The sequence below is a fragment of the Solanum dulcamara genome, chromosome 3 (assembly GCF_947179165.1).
Source record: "Solanum dulcamara chromosome 3, daSolDulc1.2, whole genome shotgun sequence".
Lineage (NCBI taxonomy): Eukaryota > Viridiplantae > Streptophyta > Magnoliopsida > Solanales > Solanaceae > Solanum > Solanum dulcamara.
Genome location: NC_077239.1, coordinates 31,518,495 through 31,533,302, shown reverse-complemented (window position 1 = coordinate 31,533,302; position 14,808 = coordinate 31,518,495).

The following is a 14,808-nucleotide window of genomic DNA, read 5'->3' as shown; positions in this document are numbered from 1 at the left end:
GTGCAAGTTTATGTTGGGTGTTTCGGACTTGGTGTCCAAAGAGTGCAAAACTTTCATGCTACTCAAGGAAATTTATATCTCAAGGCTCATGACTCATGCCAAGCAAATTGAGCAGGAAAAGATTAGGGAGAAGTCAAGGGACTCCAAGAGGAAAAGGACCGATAGTGGTGACTTTTCACACTATAAGTTCAAAAATGGTGGTCGTCCTTATTTTCAAAAAAATTACTCCGATCAAAATTCTTTAAACATTCCGGCTCCAAAGTTTGACAAGGATAGGGTATCTAACCCTAAGATTCAAAGAGGATCTCCAAGTGGTCAAGGCATCCTCGCATGCAAGAAGTGTGGAAAGAACCATAGGGGGAATGCTTGGCAGGATTGGGTGCATATTTTAGGTGTGGTAAGCGGGTCACCATGCAAGAGATTGTAGAAGTGGTGGTCGACTCCAAGCCTAGACTCAGGCTACAGGTCGACTGTTCAGTAGGGTGCTACTACAGGTTCTGGTGGGAGTTAGCACCAAAACTGATTATATGCTCCTCATACTAGGCAGGATTTGGAGGAGTCTACTAATGTTCTGATGTGTATGTTAAAAGTCTTTGAGTTTGATATTTATGCATTGTTGTATCCGGGTGCTACTCTATCATTACTCCCTATCTTGCTATGAAATTTATTGTTAGTCCTGAAACCTTGTTAGAGCCTTTTTCAGTCTATAATCCTATTTGGTGAGTCAATTTTGGCTAAGAGAGTATATAAAATTATTCGGTCTTAATTCTTTACAAAGTTACTTTACGCGATCTTGTAGAGCTCGATATCACTAATTTTGATATTATCGTTGGTATTAATTATCTTTATGAATGTTATGCTTCCTTATGTTATAGAACCCATGTGGTTAAGTTTCAATTTCTAAATAAGCTAGTCATAGAATGAAAAGACAGTAATTATGTGCTTAAAGGTCAATTCATCTCGTGCTTAAAATCTTAGAAAATGATTCCCAAAGGTTGTATTTATAATCTAGTACGGGTTAGGGATACAAATTTTGAATCTCCTACTCTTGAGTCAATTTCAATGGTTAATTAGTTTCCTAAAGCTTTTCTCGATGATCTCCCAGGTATCCCTCCCGAAAGGGAAATAGACTTTGATATTAATCTTCTCTCCAATACCCAATCTATCTTTATTCCTCCTTATTGAATGTCCCCAACAAAACTAAAGGAGTTAAAGGATTAGTTGAAAGATTTATTGGACAAGGATTTTATTAGATCGAGTATCTCTTCATGGGGTGCTCCAGTTCGCTTTTTTAGGAAGAAAGTTGATTATTTCCCTATGTGTATAGACTACCGGCAATTGAATAAGGTTACAATTAAGAATAAGTATCCCATCCCAAGGATTGATGACTTGTTCGATCAACTTCTAGGTGTAAGCTAGTTTTCAAAGATTAATCTTCAATCGGGTTATCATTAACTTCAAGTAGAGGAATAAGACATTCTGAAGATGGCTTTCAGAACTTGGTATGGTCACTTTAATTTTTGGTTATGTTTTTTGTACTAATGAATGCTCCTGTAGCTTTTATGGATTTGATGTACTAGTTGTTCAAGAAATATTTGTATATGTCTGTTATTGTGTTTATTGATGATATTTTGATCTATTCTCGGAAAGACAATGAGCATGCCGATCATTTGAGGATTGTCTTGCAAATTCTCAAGGATCTTCAATTATTTGCTAAGTTTAACAAGTGTGAGTTTTGGTTGAGATCGGTTGATTTCCTTAGCCATATTGTGTCCGGTTAAGGGATTATGGTTGATCCTAAGAAAATCAAAGCAGTAAAAATTTGACCTAAACTTTTGTCTCCTTCCGATATTTGAAGTTTCTTGGGCTTTGCCGATTATTATAGATGGTTTGTGAAAGGATTCTCCTCTATTGCTTCGTCCTTGACCACTTTGACTAAAAAAGGTGAAATTTCAATGATCCGAGGCATGTGAGAAAAGCTTCCAAGAAATTTAAAGATAGACTTACTTCCTCCCCAGAGTTGACTCTACCGAAAGGTTCTGATGGGTTTGTTGTTTATTATGATGCTTTAAAGTTTGGTCTTGGTTGTATGTAGATGAAAAATGGTAAAGTTATAGCCTATTCTTCTAGTGTCACAATACGACCTAGGGCCTAGTCATAATACGGAGATTGAAACCTCAAAGGGCTATAATCATGCCTCTTGTTCATATCATAAGCATACATAGGGTAAAGTGAATGCAGAAACATCATAGAAAAAGGAATCTATTATAAAAAGTAAGGAAAATATGATCCGACTACATAAGACTCTACATAATTGTCCAAAAATGCCACTAATCATAAACGTGCGTGGTGTCTAAGACATGTCCCTAGCTCACCCTCAAAATAAAAAATAACAAAGTTTTTGTAAACAATAACCAACTTGATTACTAGTCCTTGATAAATGAGGACTCACCACAACTTTGCCGGATAGGAAGGCTCAACTAGCCACGTAGATGGATGCGATCCTCAACCTCAACCATGACATTATGAGATAATGTAGGCAACAATATACGTTAGTACTTTTGAATGTACTAAGTATGAGGGCATAACATGCAACGTAAATAATAGGATACATTGATCACGTAAGGTACATGATATGATGAGATAAGTAAAGATATGAGAGAGTCATGATGATCAAAGTATTTAAAGAGCATAATTGAGATCAATGTACATACATAAGAAACCATACATATGTAAGATAGGAACCATAACCGACATTAAGACCATGCGAGCTATAACATGAAATTCCGATGTTACCCCTACACCAAAAAAGGGGAATCTATTTGCCAAGGTAGACTCTACCCCGCTTGGTAGGTCATAACGTACGCTATATGTGGATTCACTAGGTAAGCCATGAAGAAAAACTACAGTGCCACATAGTTTATGGAACAATGGGATTTTACTATGGGTCTCTTTCCTCAACTACGAGACAAAATATTTATCCCAAGGTTCACTCAGTGCTAAGTCGAATCCCATTGAATACATAACATAGTAACATACTTAGTATATATCAAAACTTTTTCATAAACTTCATATTTCAAAGAATAGCTCATTTTATAATATACTTGTAATGTGAGAATGATCCTTTCATCATTACAATCATATTTGCTTAATTAATATAAATAGGTCCTCGGTCACCACATAGGGCCCTAAGTCACCTTACTTCATAACTTGCATGAAATTCATACCTAGAATATACTTATGATTCATGATCATAATTCATACTTGAATTTAGAGTAAAACTCATATGTATAATCAATTTGAATGAAAATCATGATAATACCTTTGAAATCATTGAATTTATAATCATACTTCATATTTCATCATAGAAAATAGGCTCCATGTAAGGGTAATCAAGATTGAACTTAAATTCATCTAATTTATATAGAAACATACTTATAATGATCAAATATGATGATTAAAAACATAATTTAAAAGCCTAGTGCAATTCATAAGATTGGAGTTACAAACCCAATTGAAATTCATGAAATTTTGAGTAGAAACCTTGGGACTCTATGGGTGAAAGGGACTCATGGATCAACCCCTACATACCTTGATCGAATTTGACCTTAGAATTGAAAAAGGAGACTTTTTCTTTAATAAACCCTAGCCAAAAGCATGATCAAGAAGATGAACTTTGGAGGAGCCTTGAGAGATAAGTCTCTTAGTTGATTGGGAATTAATGAGGGAAAGGAATAGAATAAATAGTATTTAGGATATTTTTGTACTGAATCTAATCCCAAAAACGTCCACATACATTCAAAGTGACTCAACTTTATTCCTCACAAATAACACGGGAACACCCCTAAGGTGAAATTCTCGGCCTTATAAAACCCTTATTGAACAAATCTTTCAAATATTCTTTCAACTCCTTAAGTTCCGGCGGAGCCATACGGTAAGGAGGAATAAAGATAGGTTGCGTATCGGGTAGAAGATCAATACCAAAGTCTATTTCCTTTTCGGGAGGTATGGCTGGGAGATCTTCGGAAAAAACTTCCAAAAACTCATTTACCACTGAAATTGACTCAAGAGTAGGAGTTTAAGAATCAATATCCCTAACCCGCACTAAGTGATAGATGCATCCTTTGGAAATCATTTTTTGGGCCATAAGACCTGAAATAAATTGACCCTTAATCACTGTATCATTACCCTTCCACTCAAGGATAGGCTCATTAGGAAACTGAAATTTGACCGCTCAGGTTCTACAACATATGGATGCAAAGGAGGCATGTAACCAATCTATACCAAGAATAATGTCAAAATCATTCATGTAAAGTTTAACAAGATCACAAGGGATAACTTTATGCAAAACTAACATAAGACACTTCCTATAGACTCTATTAGCCATAACTGACTCACCTACGGGAGTATAAATAGAAAAAGGCTCCATCAATATTTCAGGGCTAACATTAAACCTCATAGAAAAATAAGGAGTAACAAAGGACAAATTTTCACCTGGATCAAGCAAGACATAAACATCAAAATGAAAGACCCATAACATATCGATAACAACATCAGGAGTCTCTTCCACCTCATGCCTACCTTGAAGAGCATAAAACTGGTTGTTGCATTGACCGGCCTTAGGTTGAGCTTGGGAACCTTGAGCAGCTTGGCCTTGAGGATGGCCTTCTCTACCCTTGTTGGTATCATGGGGCACTCGGATATCCTATGTCCCATTTTTACACATCAAAACCAAGCATCCATTCCCATCAAACATCACCCTCTATGATTCTTTCCACACCTTGCATATTTGGAAAATGAAGGGTTAGTAGCATTTGCACTTTCTCCTTGAGCCTTAGGGTATGGAACCCTATCATTCACAAACTTATTCCCAAAACTTTGGCCTTGTTTAGAATGGCTACTACCACCACCATACTTAGCATATGAGAACCCACCTTCATACCGAGCTCTCTTAGACTCTATCATCCTCATCCCCTTGAATTTCTCTCCCTCAATTTGTTCAAAAAAGTGATAAGGCGAGATTTATCCATCTCCTTGATAAGCATAGCGGTATGACACTACTTAGAAACCAAATCAGATACTCCCGATATGAATTTAATCATTCGGGTCCGTGGTTCAGCAACTAATGAAGAAGCACACTTAGACAACTAGGTGAACTTGATGACAGTCCCTAATTCCCATGTTTCCTTGTCAAATATTTATGAACTCCAACATCTTAGTTTCCCTTAGCTCAAGAGGGAAAATGCAATCAAGGAAATCAAGTTTGAAGGCTTCTCATTCAATAGGCCCTTCATCCACCCTCTCCATCTTCCATTGATTATACCATACTTAAGCCACACCTTTTAGTTGGTAAGCCACCAACTACGCCTTCTCCTACGACGATCCCCAATTATGCTCACTATTTTGTAGACCTCATCAATAAATTCTTAAAGATCCTCATCGACCTTTAAGCCATGAAAATCTGGAGGGTTCATTCTTGCAAAGTATTTTACGTTTAACTCTGAGGAATATTAGGAGGAGCCACAATCCCTTGATTTGCCAAAACTTGGGTTAGCATAGTAATAACGGTCCGAAACTCTGCATTGGTCACTTGGTCTGGTAGAGAACCATAATCTTGAGAAGCCGGGGGATCTTGGGCCTCATTAACATTGTTCCCGCTTGGCAACGGTGGTCTTCTTGGAGGCATGATTCTGAAAATCGCAAAGCAAGGTCATTAGGGAAACAAAGTCTTAGGGTAAACTCTATAGCATGACATAGATCATGAAAGAAGTGAGAATTTCCTAAAATGCCTCATAGCCTCCTATTCATAGAAGTGGCACGCTTCACAACCATAAATAAGACTCTACTTAACATAGCATGTTGGACACCCTAGGACATCTTAAACCTTGTGCTCTGATACCAAATTTGTCACGGCCTAACCTAGGGCCTAGTCGAAACACGGTGAGCAAATCCCTGAAGGGCACCAACCAAGCCTCTTGTTCATATCATAAGCATATATATGGTAAAGTAAGTGCAAAAACATCACAGAAAAAGGAATCTAACATAAAACATAAGGGAAATATGATCCGACTACATAAGACTCTACATAATTGTCCAACAATGCCCTAATCATAAACGTGGGCGGGGGATAAGATATATCTCTAGATCACCCTCAAAATAAAACATAACAAAGCCTTTGTAAATAATAATCAACTTGATAACTAGTCCTCGATAAATGAGGACTCACCACAACTTCGTTGAATAGGAAGGCTCAACTAGCTATGTGGATAGATGTGATCCTCAACCTGAACCCCTATATTATGAGATAATGTAGGCAATAATATGCATTAGTACTTTTAAATATACTAAGTATAAGGGCATAACATACAACAAAAATAATTAGATGCAATGATCGAGTAAGGTACATGATAAGATGAGATAAGTAAAGACATGAGAGAGTCATGATGATCAAAGTATTTGAAGGGAATAATTGAGATTATGTAAATACATAACTAACCATACATATATGGGATAGGAAACATAACCAACATTAAGACCATATGAGCTATAGAAAAGAATCTCGATGTTATCCCTATACCAAAAAAGGGGAATCTACTTAAAAGGTAGACTCTACCCCGCTTGGTGGGTCATAACATACACTATATGTGGATCCACTAGCTAATTCATGAAGACAACCTATGGTGGAAAGTAGTTTATGAGAAAATGGGATATTACTATGAGTCTCTTTCCTCAACTACGAGACAAAATGTTTATCCCAAGGTTCACTCAGTGCTAAGTCGAATCCCATTGAATACATAACATAGTAACATACTTAGTATATATCAAAACTTGTTCATAAACTTTATAATTCAAAGAATAGCTCATTTTATAACATACTTGTAATGTGAGAATGGTCCTTTCATCATTACAATCATATTTGCATAATTCATATAGTTAGGTCCTAGGTCACCACATAGGGCCCTAAGTCACCGTACTTTATAACTTGCATGAAATTCATACCTTGAACCTACATATGATTCATGATCACAATTCATACATGAATTTAGATTAAAACTCATATGCATAATCAATTTGAATGAAAATCATGATTATACCTTTGAAATTATTGAATTTATAATCATATTTCATACTTCATCATAGAAAATAGGCTTCATGCATGGAAAATCATGATTGAACTTAAATTCATGTAATTCATATAGAAACATACTTATAATGATCAAATATGATAATTAAAGTATAATTTAAATAGTCCAATGCAATTCATAAGATTGGAGTCACAAACTCAATTGAAATTCATGAAAGTTTTAGTAGAAACCTTGGGACTCCATGGGTGAAAAGGGACCATATCAATCCATACATACCTTGATTGAATTTGATCTTAGAATTGAAAAAGGAGAGTTGTTCTTGAAAAACTCCTAGCCAAAAGGTTGATGAAGAAGTTGAACTTTGGAGGAGCCTAGAGAGAGAAGTATTTTAGTTGATTGGGAGTTAATGAGGGGAAAGAATATATTAAAGAGTATTTTGGATATTTTCATACTGACTCAAGTCCCAAAAACATCCACATACATTCATAAAAGAATAGGGAATGACTAAACTACCCCTCATTTAACTGAAGATGGGACTCACCACGAAGGACCCATCACGTCCTGTGATCCTCATCATGGTCCATAATGTTAGACTTGATCTCTGAATTTTCTAAGTTGTAGGGAAAGTTTAAGAACTTTCCTCACAAGAACCTTCAAGGTACGTGAAGTGCACCACATGCCGTGAAGAGTAGGTGTGGTGCAGGCCCTGTAGGGTGACCTGCAGGAATGACCATCACGGAACACACCACGGTCCGTGAAACATTCCATAGGCCATGGTGTCTTGTCGTGGTCCTTGCCTTAGGGTTGCATTTAGAGGCTTCGGGGAAGGGGTCACCACGGGATGCTTCACGACCTATGGTGCTCACCAAGGACCATGGTGCCCTGTTGTGGACCTTATCCTTTAGGGGTAAACCTCAGGGTCACCACCAAGGTGGATCACCACGGGGCGTGGTGCACACCACAGCGTGTGATGGCCTCCGTGGTCATCACCTGGTGCCAAAATTGTAGCTTTTCTAGATTTTTATGTCTTGTACCTTATTTTCTGACTTTTTAAATTTTGGGGTCTTACAATATCTCCCCCTTGGGAAAATTCATCCTCGAATGAGACTCACGCTAGCATGGATGGAATAGGAAAGGAACTTAACAGCCCATCATGAATGTAAAAAAACTTGAAAATCCATAAAGACATGTAATCTTTAATCTTAAGCAAAAACATAACTTTAAAACTTATTTCGTTAACATTAATGCATATGTAACCATAAAAATAACCAAAATGCATGATTTGGGATGGTTGGTTCATGAAGGAGCTAAATACCTCAATTAGGCAGGGAAGGAAAGAGATGAGGATATCGAGAAATTATATCGGCCCCGACCTCCCATGTAGTACCCTCAACCTCTTGATTCCTATATAACAACATAACTGAAGCTATTACTTTGTTTCTCAACATTCTAACTTGCCGGTCCAAAATCTCAACTGGAACCTCTTCATAAGAAAGACCCTCCTTAACTTCAATGCTGTCTAATGGCACAATGGATCTAAGATCACCAAAAACCTTCCTCAATAATGACACATGAAACACCAAATGCACCGATGTAAAAACAAAAGGTAAATCCAATTCATAAGACACTTTCCTGATTAGCCTTAAAATTTGATATGGGCCAACATAGCAGGGACTTAGCTTCCCTTTCTTACCAAATTGAATCACACCCTTCATGGGTGAAATTTTTAAGTAAACCCAATCATTAGCTTCAAATTTAAGTTCTCTTCTACTTACGTCTGAATAAGACTTTTTTCGGCTTTGGGCCGTTTTCAATATTTTTCTAATGAGTCTAACTTTCTTCATAGCCTCAAATACCAATTCAGGTCTTATTAAAGCAACTTCACCTACCTCAAACCATCTGATAGGGATCTACACCGCCTACTATACAAAGCCCTAAATGGAGCAATCTCAATACTAGAGAGATAATTGTTATTATACGCACACTCTATTAATGGCAAATGGACATCCCAATTTCCTTAAAAATCAATCACGCATGCTTTATATATCCTCTAAGGTCTGAATTGTGTGTTCGGCCTAACCATCCATCTGTGGATGAAAGGTTGTACTAGCTTCACTTGGGTACCTAGACCCTTTTGAAAGGATCTCCAAAACTGAGATGTGAACTGAGTACTTAGATCAGAAATGATAGACAGTGGGACACCATGAAGCTTCACTAATTCTCAAATATATAATCTAGCATAGTCCTCGGCTGAGTATGAAGTCTTAACAAGGTGAAAATAAGCCAACTTAGTTATTCGATCAATAATTACCCAAATAGAATCGTGTTGCCTATGAGTACAAGGCAAACCAATAACAAAATCCATATTCAAGGCTTCCCACTTCCAAGTAGGAATCTCAATATCTTGAGCCAGACCTCCCAATTTTTAATGCTTAACTTTGACTTATTGACAATTGGTACAGTTAGCCACAAATTATGTGATGTCCCTTTACGTGCCATTCCACCAATACATTTTTCTTAAATCTCGATACATATTCATAGAACACGGATGAATAGAATACCGCAAACTATGAGATTTGTAAAATATCATGTCCTTCAAACCATTTACATTAGGCACACATAATCGGCCTTGATATCTCAAAACACCATCTCCCCCTTGAGAGAAATCTTCAATGGCTTTTTCGGCAACCACTTTATTTAGTTCAGCCAAAGTGGGATCATCACCTTGATTTTCCTTTACATCAGCCATAATAGACAATTCAAAACCATTTTGCACAACAACTCCTCGAGCTTCCGAATCAACCAATCGCACACCCTAACGGGCTAACCTATGCACATCCCCAACTTACTCTTTCCTCTCATTACCAACATGGGCAATACTTCATAGACAATCTACTAGTGCATGGGCGACCACATTCGCCTTACCCAAATGGTATAGAACACTTGTCATAATCCTTCAGTAGTTCAAGCCATCTTCTTTTTTGAAGGTTCAAGTCCTTTTGAGTGAATACATATTGCAAACTCTTATGATCGGTGAAAACATCCATATGAACACCATAGAGATAGTATCTCCATAATTTCAAAGCAAAAACCACCACATCCAATTCCAAATCATGAGTTGGATAACTCTTCTTATGTATTTTAAATTGCCTTGAAGCATAAGCTATCACTTTGCCATTTTTCATTAGGAAACAACCAAGTCCAACTCGTGAAGAATCATAATATTCAACAAAACCATTGAAACCTTCCAACAAAGTCAACACCGGAGTGGCGATAGGTTTATCCTTCTACTCTGGAAGCTTTTCTCACATTTCTCAGACCATTGGAATTTTACCTTCCACAAACTATCTATAATTATTGGCTAAGTACAGAAAACTCTGAATATTAGAAGGATTCAACGATCTAGGCCATTTCTTGATTTCTTCTATTTTTTTTCGGATCCACCATAATTTCTTCTCTGGAAATAATATGACCAAGGAAAGTAACTGACCTTAGACAAAAGTCACATTTGCAAAACTTTGCATACAACTATCGATCTTTGAGAATTTGCAACACAATCCTTAAATGATTCTCATGCTTATCCTTACTCCGCGAGTAGATCAGACTATTATCGATAATAACGATTACAAATATATCTAAATATTTCCAAAATAACCTATTCATCAAATTCTTAAAAGCTAAAAAGGCATTCATTAGTCTGAAAGACATAACCAAAAATTCAAAATGACCATACCGAGTTCTAAAGACTGTCTTTGGAATGTCACATTCCCTAACTCATAGTTGATGATAACCCGATCAGAGGTCAATCTTTAAAAAGTGATTTTCTCCTTGAAGCTGATCGAACAAGTCATCAATCCTTGGGATGGGATACTTATTCTAAATCGTGACCTTGTTCAGTTGGCGATAATCTATATACATTCTAAGTGACCCATCTTTATTCCTCACAAATAACACGGGAGCACCCCAAGGTGAAATGGTTGGCCTTATAAAACCCTTATCCAATAAATCCATCAACTAGTCTTTCAACTCCTTAAGTTCCGACAATGCCATACGGTAAGGAAGAATACAGATAGGTTGTGTATCGAGTTTAATATCAATACCAAACTCTATTTCCCTTTCGAGAGGAATGCCTTGGAGATCTTTGGGAAAAAATTCTGGAAACTCATTTACCACTGAAACTGACTCAAGAGTAGGAGTTTCAGAATCAACATCCCTAATCCACACTAAGTGATAGATGCACCTTTTGGAAATCATTTTCTGGGCTTTAAGACATGAAATGAATTTACCCTTAATCACTGAATCGTTATCCACTCAAGCATAGGCTCATTAGGAAACTGAAATTTGACCACCCAGGTTCTACAACATATGGACGTATAGGAAGCATGTAACCAATCCATACCAAGAATAATATCAAAATCAGTCATGTCAAGTTCAACAATATCACAAGGGATAACTTTATGTAGAACTAATATGAGACACTTCCTATAGACTATTTTAGCCACAAGAATATAAATGGAAAAAGGCTTCATCAATATTTCAGGTCTAACATCAAACCTCATAGCCACATAAGGAGTAACAAAGGAAAAATTTATACTCGGAACAAGAAAGACATAAACATCAAAGTGAAACACCCGTAACATACCAATAACAACATCAGGAGTCTCTTCCACCTTCTGCCTACCCTAAAAAGCATAAAACCAGTTATTGCATTGACCTCCCTTAGTTTGATCTTGGGCACCTTGTGGAGCTTGGCCACCTTGAGTGATTTAGCCTTGAGGACAGCCTTCTCTACCCTTGTTGGTAGCATGAGGGCACTCGGATTGCCTATGTCCCATTTTTCCACATCAAAAGCACGCATATGTTCCCATCAAACATCACCCTCCATGATTTTTTCTACACCTTAAAAAATTAGAAAATGAAGGGCTAGTAGCATATGCACTTTCTCTTTAAGCCTTAGGGTAAGGCACCCTATCATTCACAAACTTCTTCCTCAAACTTTGGCCTTGTTGAGAACGGCCACAACCACCACCATACTTAGCATGTGAGAACCCATCTTCATACCGAGCTCTCTTAGACTCTCTCATACTCATCCCCATGAGTTTATATCCCTCAATTTATTTGGCAAAAGTCATAAGCCGAGATAAATTCATCTCCTTGATAAGCATGGCGGTATGACACTCCTTAGAAACCAAATCAGATACCCCTGATATGAATGTACTCATTCGGGCACGTGGGTCATCAACCAATGAACAAGCATACTTGGAGAGCTAGGTTAACTTGAGGGCATAGTCCCTAATTCCTATGTTGCCTCATCGAAGATTTATGAACTCCAAAACCTTAGCTTCCCTTATCTCAAGAGGGAAAAAGAGATCAAGGAAAGTAAGTTTGAAGGCTTCCCATTCAATAGGTCCTTCATCCACCCTTTCCATATTCCATTGATTATACCATACTTGAGCCATACATTTGAGTTGGTAATCCACCAACTCCGCCTTCTCCTCCAACGACACTGTTGACACTCAATTTTGACCCTCCACAATGCAAATTAGCTATCGAGTTTCTTTGAATTTCAAATATTTTTTGAAATAATTAGCTTTTATAAAAAATAAAGATATTTTTATGTTATTCTTAACTATTTTTTTTATATAAATTTTAGTATAATATAAATATTTTTATAAACTATATCTTTGATTACTATTTATTTAGTTATTCAAAAATTATCTCAAAAAGATTTTATTTTTAACTAAATACAATGTTAGTTAGGTTAGTTTAATTATAGTTTACATTTGTGAAAATTTTAGTTTTTTCTAAAAAAAATTTTAAAAAAATAAAAAAAACAATCTCCCACATCGAAAATTGCAAGAAATTTTGAAATTTTTGGAGCTTATATAAAGGCTCATTTCTTATTAAGAATGGGGAGAAGTGGGAGGTTCTTTAGCCACCCCAAAGTTAGAAATTTTCTTAACTTGGCTAGGATTTTTGGACTCTTGTCCCCAGTCTAAAAGTTGTAAAAATTTCTAGTTTTCAATCTATATTTTTCTTCAAGGAAAATAGGAGATTGAAGTCAAAATTTAGGCTAAGAACAGTGTTCTTATAACGTCGATCCCACGAATGTTCGAGTCTAAATTTTTAATCTTTTTTTTTGTAGATTGGAGTTCCATCAAGCTCTTGGATGGTGGTGAAGTTGTCTTCCACTCATTGTCTTCAGTCTTGTTGCCTGAAAAGAGGTAAATCTTTCTCAATTTTATTTTATTTAATAATTTTGATGTTTTATATTTAGTTGATTCGTAGTCTTGTTTTTTTTAGTTAGCATGTATTAAAAATAATTAGATTAATGATAGAAATTTTTTATAGTTAGCATGTATTAGAATTAATTAGCTATCATGTGTTAGGATTATTTCACGAAAGATCTTAGTTTTGTTCATTATTTTTCCAAATAATTTTCTTTGACAATATAGATTTTTATGTTTTTAATTTCTTCTTTTAACATGAGTTAGATAACAAAAAATATGCTTAAAGTTATTATTCAATTAGATTTTTCATGGCCTAATTGATTTAATTCTTTTCTTTAAAATTTGAGCTAGTATAACGTATATATTAAATTCATGTTCTTTATTTACTTGAATATATTTCTTCTTTCCTTTCCTTTGTCCACATATATGCATGTTGTTAGTCACTTATAGGATGACCATCAATTTAATAATTTAACATATCATGATATATTTCTTCGTTTAGTTTAAAATGAGTAGATGCATATGTAATTTTATTTTGGTGCATGTGATATCAATTCGAGTCCATCTTTGGACTCCATCCTTGCATATTATTGAGTTTTGAGTCTCCCATCATCTTGCTCAAATTGTTGGAAAGTTGATACAGAGAAACGAAGGTAATATTTATGATTTTAATATTGATATTGGGTTGTATACATGGAATACATGCAGAAAATAATATTGTATACACTATATACAGTATATATACAGTCTTATATATAGTGATATATAGCAGATATAGGGAAACAATATTGTATATAGTGTATATAAAGTATTATATAAAGTGATATACAATGATATATAGCAGATACAGAGAACAAACACTGTATACAGTGTATATATAGTCTGAATTACAGTGATATATAGTAGATGCAGGGAACAAACATGGTATACAGTGTATAACAGTCTGATATACAGTGATATACAGTAGATATAGGGAACAAACAAGTAGTATACAGTATGTATATAGTTTGATATACAGAAATAATATTGTATACACTATATATAGTGTATATACAGTCTGATATACAGTATATATACAGCTGCGATATACTATGAAATTGTGTTTAAGGCCCAAAATGCAGATGACCCAATAACTTAGTCCAGACGTACAGAAATTAAGTGTTGGACAATTTTTTTATGTGTTATTTATTGTTTATTTGTATCGATTCGGGTTGTAATAATTTATTTACTTATGTTATTTATGCTCGCTTAGATATTAATTTTAATTTGTTTTAACTTAATTAGATTCCCCTAAACATAAACCAATTCATGTTAATTTACTCTTTAAATGATATTGTATACATTGTATATAGTGTATATACAGTGATATACAACAGATATAGGGAAACAATATTGTATATAGTGTATATAAAGTATTATATAAAGTGATATACAATGATATATAGCAGATACAGAGAACAAACACTGTATACAGTGTATATATAGTCTGAATT